This window comes from Chamaea fasciata, unplaced genomic scaffold (assembly GCF_029207755.1).
Source record: "Chamaea fasciata isolate MVZ Bird 193981 ecotype frontalis unplaced genomic scaffold, bChaFas1.0.hap1 SCAF_22, whole genome shotgun sequence".
Taxonomy (NCBI): domain Eukaryota; kingdom Metazoa; phylum Chordata; class Aves; order Passeriformes; family Sylviidae; genus Chamaea; species Chamaea fasciata.
The window spans coordinates 403,528-409,577 of record NW_027094107.1 but is presented as its reverse complement, the minus strand read 5'-3'; positions in this window follow the sequence as shown (position 1 = coordinate 409,577).

The following is a 6,050-nucleotide window of genomic DNA, read 5'->3' as shown; positions in this document are numbered from 1 at the left end:
TCCAGAAATCCCAAGTGGAAGAAGTAAAATAACAGCCACTTGAAGGCTGTGACCCAGAAGTCCCCAGCTGAATTCATATTTATAATAGGAAGTTTGTATAAACCCGTGGAAAGCCTGGGGAAAAAAAAAATACATAAGTAGCAGCCACTGTTGAAACTTGTGGAATGGGGTAATTTGCAGAAGAACCCAAGACTTGGACAGGCCTTTGGAAGGTGCCAGTCCCCCTCCTCTCCGAGGGGATTGTGATCACCCTCTGTGATCATCCTCCGCACAATTCACCGTGCAGCACAGCAGGGATGGTGGGGAAGGGCCCTGGCGCCACAGAGCTGGATTGCAAAAGCCAGGGAGGATTGAGCCCTTGGATCCTGCCTGTGCTGAGCTGCTCCAGCCTGGCTCAGGATGGGCAGGGCCATGAGGGAAGCTGAGTCCGGGAGGAGGATCAGCTCAGGAAGGGCAGGAAGGAGCCCAGCAGCCAGCCTGCTGCAGCAGGGATCATGGAAAATGGAGCAGCTCTGGGCCCTGCTGAGCTGCAGTGGGAATGGGCACCCTGGGAACACAGGAGGGAGCAGGCAAGTCCACAGGGCACATCAGTGAAAACACTGCTTCAGTGGCCATTAAAATCAGCCCCTAACATTTCCACACGTGTCTTGAGGCAACTTGTGGGGCAGCCCAAGGTGGGGGAGGCTGGGGAGGTGACCTCCTGCCATCAGAAGACCCTCCAGCACTGCAGACCACCCCAAGGCTTCCTGGCCTGCCTGCGGTTGCCTTCTTTCTGCAGATACCACCCAGAGGGCCGACCTGTCACTGCACATCTCCTCTCCCTGCCCGGCCCTCTGCAGCTGGCAAAGGCTGGAGCTGCCAGGCAGAGCTGGCTCTGCCCACGAGCCAGGCCAGCAGTGCTCTGGAAGCCTGGCCTCCCCTCCTCAGGAGATGAGTTTTGTCAGTGCACTGACACAGCGGGGCCAGAGCTCCTCTCTCTTGTTCCACGGGATCTGTTGCTGCCCCAAGAAAGAGCAGAGAGGAGAGATGGACATGAAGCAGTGCAGGAGTGAGGGAGCCACTTGCACACGCAGCTCCCAGAGAGGCTGTCCTGCACAAACTGCAGCTAAAATATTGGTTTGTCCTTTGTCAACACACTGTTCCCTCTTGTCACCCACTGTCCTGGCCCTGGCAGCCCTGTGAGAGCCTCTCCCAGGTCCTGAGTGACACAAACACCCTGGCTCTCCTCTGGAAATGCCGAGCCAGTCAAACAAACCCTGGCTGGGCTTCTGGCTTTGCCCACAAAGAAACTGGCTGGTACTTACACAGCTGCTCTCAGGCAGCAAAGCTTTCTCGTTTGGTTGGGTTTTTCCTTCTCTTTTTTACTTGTATTGTGGCTCTCAGCTGGTGCTGAGCACAACCAAGAGTCTGCAGGAGGGGCCAGGCTGCAGTGGGTACATATCAACACAGCCTGGCTGATTCGGAGTGACCAAGCATCTGACAGGAATCCTCCCAAATCAGCAACCTGTGCTTGGTGACTACTGGCACTGCAGAAGTGGAAACCACACAGAAAGACCCTACAGGTTTGATTTCTCATCCCACGGTGACAGGCACAGCACTCCCAGCCACATCGAGGGTGAGTTAGGGAAAGGCAGATGCTGTGCCACCTCCGTCTGTCCTGGCAGGAGCACAGTACCCTGGCTCAAAGGCAGCAAAAGCTTTGGGATCCTTCAGGTCACTCTGTGTGGGAACCCCAGGCACTGAAAATCCTCAAAACCCTGTGCATGCAGGCCCAAATATTGAAATGAATACAGGATTCATTTGGAAAAGGCTTGGAAAAGGCTTCCAGCTTTAGAGACCATAAGAATGTGGGTTTGTAATATAGACAGAGACATATTAAGCTAGGTAGTGGAAAGTTTTAAGGTTTTAAAGTTTGGGTATAGAAGTAGCTACAGAAATAGTAAAAGTTTTAAGGTGTAACAAGTCGTTTTGTGTGTCATTATGGGATTGGTTAAGAAAGTCCACATTGGGGCAAAAAGGTATAAGACAAATTATTCAGCTATTGGTGTGGAAGTAGAAACAACCTGTGTGGCAGTAGTTTATTGGCTAATAAACCTTTAAAACCCCTTGTAACCTGTGGTCTTGTGACCACTGACACAGGACCTCTAACCCATGTGGTGAAGACTTCTCATTCCTTCATGAAGCTGAGGCAATAAATCGTGCTTTAAACACCTCTCAGTGGTCCTTTCTCTTTTGCACAAGCCCAACACAACTCTGGAAGTGGGTTTTGCTTCCAGCTCAGCTGGTCCCTGCTGCCTCAGTGATGGAGCACTGCCAGGTTTGTAGGGCTCTTTCCCCTTAACAACCCAGATCTTCCTGTTCAGCTTCTCATGCCTTTTTGGAAGCTGTTCTACCTTCACCCAAGCTGAGTTATAAAGGCACCAGCACCACTAAAAACACCCCAGGCTCCTATAGCACTCTTTAATGGTGTTCCTGGTATAACAGAGAAGATTTACTTTCTCCAGAGAAGGCAACAGAAAACATTGCTGTTCCATGTCCAGCTGTCTGCTCTCCCTCTTGTCCACCAGCTGTGAACAGCCTGCAAGGGAAAACAAGCCTGAAAGCTCAGGTGTGCTCCTGGCTCGTGGCTGGGAGACACCTGTAAACCAGCAGATCCTTCTGGCCCTTCTTCTTCTTCTCTTGCAACAGCAGCAGAGGGTTGGGGGAGCTTTAAAGGCAGCGGGCAGTAAATCCACACGGCGCTCAGTGCGTCGTGTGAAGATTCATGGCCGTGCTCTCTGGGGGTCAGCCTCATCTGTAGCAGGCAATTAGAGATAATCTATGTCTCCTGCTGCTGCTGCAGCCCTGGCCGTATGCTCCTCGTCAGCACCAGACCATTGGTCAAATAAAAGTCACAACTGGTCAGTGTCCTGCAGAAATGCTGTGCCAAGAGCAGGAGGCACAGAGATCTTTGGGTCATGAAGGGCTTCCAGGGATCTTGTTCCTCTGGAAAGCTGGGGACTGGCAGAGAGTGACAGCCACCAGCAGCTCACAGCTTCTGTCCCAGCGCTGTCCCCCCAGAGTCCAGCACCCACAGCCCTTTGCTCTCTCCATCTCTCTCCTTCATCACTTTCTCACCTGCCCTGCCCTGCCTGGAGCCCTGGTGCCTTCCTCGGGGGAAGGACTCCTCCTTCCTGCCCTGGTGTCCCTGCATCTGCTTTTTTGAGTATTTCTCTGGTTTTGGGCAGAGATGGATGTAGACCACCTGCTGATGCCGAATGATTTTTTGCCTTTTTTTCTTTTATATATTCTCTGTATTCTTTACACATATATTTTCAGCTCTGTAGCCCACTGTTGGATCTGTGGCTAGTTTTCCCAGTACTTTTCCCTAACCAGCAAGACAAAACACATTCCAGAGCCCCTATTCTATCTTGGTTCTTTCTGGGAACTAAGGATCAAAACCAGCTCTTTGAGACACATTTTCACCAACAAAGTTTAGTCCCATCTGGGGGGGGAAAGAATTTAGAAGGGGCTTGAACTGGGTGGGGGAGAGAATTGCATCACCACTTGTGCTCTTAATTGGTGATTTTGGTCAATTATGCTAATTTGTTAAACTTATAAAATTGTATTTACCCCCATTGGGGGGGCGGGGGTGGGAATTTTGTGGACAATTTCCATATCTGCCCCTGGAGGCCTCCAATAGAGATCAACCTTTCTATTACCTCCTATGCTAATTTTACCTTGAAAGTGTGTTGTTCTATTTCTAAGTTCTTTAAGGCATCAATGCAATTCCCTCCTTTGCACAGTGGAGCTGGAGGACCTCAGGGTTTGGGGATGGCAGGAGGCAAAGAAGGGCTACTCTGAAGTGGAGGCACAGGGGCAGGGAGAGGTCCCAGATGCCACAGGGAGTATGCCAAAACATGGATTCAGGTAATAACTTTGAGACCTGAGCCTGAAACCCATGACTTACAGTAATTTTCTCATGGTTGCTCACTTGGTGGCATCTCTAATCATGGTCTCTGCAGCCTGGAGAAAGGTCCTTGGGATCCCACAGCACTGATACCACTGAAACCAGTATCAGAGACAAGGCTACAACCCTGACCTGCTGACCCACAGCTGGAACCAGAGTCTGAGAGTGCCCCTCCGGTGGCTTTGGGTTCTGGGATGGCAAATTTATCACCGAGCAGCACATCCTGCAAATGAAGCTCACATTATGAGAGTTTTCTTAAGAAAGCAACCCCAGGGGATGGAGGCAGTTTTCCACCAGGGACTGGCAGCGAGGTCAGTGCAGGGCAGTGGCAATGAGGTCCCTGCTGGAGTCCCTGGCAGCAGGGGGAAGGATGGAGGGGTGGGAAATACCTGGGCCATACCCCAGGAGCTGGTGCAGCTGGCACAGTCCCTCCTCCCAGCAGGGAACAGGAACTGGGGCATGTTCTCCCTCTAAATTCTCTCCATGGGAGGAGGAGGTGGATGAGTTTCCAGCTTCCCTGGCCCTGTCTCTCCCTGTTTGTCTGCTTTGTTTCTGAGCAGCCCTCAAGGCTGTGTTTTGGAGAGAGGGTTTCATCAGGCAAAGGAAAGGTACAAAGATGAGTTAATGAGAACGATTATTCAGTGACAGCTGCTGCCACTCACCTCCTAACGAGTGTAAGGTACAGCCTTGCAGAAACAAGGCTTTCTCTGATGATTATGTTCAGGAGATTAATTTAGGAAACTCTGCATAAGACCTGTGGTGATCTTATTTGAAATCCAGTCAATGAGCAGGCAAGTGTAGGGGGAAAACATTCCTTGTTTAAAGTCCAGTTGCTGGGAGCAGACAGATCCTGGGGCTGGGCTGGGGCAGAGCAGAGACCTGCAGCCCTTGCTCTGCTGTCCCTGGGATGCTCCCCAGCACCCCGGGGATGTGCAGCCACAGGGATGGAGCTCAGCAAGGCACAGCCTGCCTGCAGAAGCATTTTATTCCCTGACTGCTGCAGCCCACAAATCAAACTCTCTGTCTCACGCCCAGGGCTGGGGAAGGACTGGACCACGAGCTCCTGCAGCGAACAGGAGCCCTGTTTGTCCTGCTGGGAGACTCCTCTACAGCCACAGTCAGGTCTGCTAATGGTCATCCCTGACTGCTTTTACATTTAATATTTATATAAATATTATATTTTTATTAATATATTATTATTACATTTGATGTTTCTTTAAATATTTAATTTTTTAATTAATATTGGTGTACCTAGCCGCCTTTTCATTCATTTCTTCCACTTTCAATTAACCCTTGGGGTTTTTTTTCCTCCTTGATCTTGCTAAGGAGCTGCCGAGTTCAAGACAGACAAGAAACCACTGGGGAGGGTCAAAACTTGTACTTGAGGCTTTGCTGAAGAGTCTCCCTGCTGAGCAAGTAGAGCAGAGGAAGTTGGGAGGGAGGGTGCAGCATGTCTGGGTGAGGGGTTTCTGTTTTGGTGGGGATGGAATGCCACTGGAGGTGAGGACTGATTGGGAGTTACTCTGCATCTTCAATTATCTGCCATCTTTTTATCTGCCAAACCCATATAAAACACCAAATCCTGTGTCCCTGCCTGAGAACTGCTCATCACCGGCCTCTCTACATGAGATGCCCAAGTTTAGCACATGATCCCTGCCATTTAATGTGCCCATCAAGCCCCAGAGAAACCAAATGGACTGGAAAACTGGCCCGGGATCGGTGCTTTCCTTCCAAGCTGGCACCCAGGGAATGCAGGGCTCCCGTCCATTTCCAGCCTGGCATCCCCAGCAGCCCCAGGGCCAGGGCCAGCAGCACTGCCAGGGGCTGCAGGTGATGGCACTGGGGTGTCCCTGCTGGCCTGGCACAGCTGGCTGGGGGTGGGAGAGAGCCCCAGTGCCCCAGGGCAGGCACAGAGCTCAGCTCCCTTTGCTCACAGCCCTGCCACCAGCTCAGACAGACGGTGAGCCAGTCCAGCTCCATCTCCTGGGGCTCTTTGGCCACCACAGAGGGCTGCTCAGGCCAACCCGAATTTGGCTGGCAGGTGTCCATACCCCAAATGCAAATATTTGGGCAGGAGTGGCTGTGAGCCCAGTGGATGTTT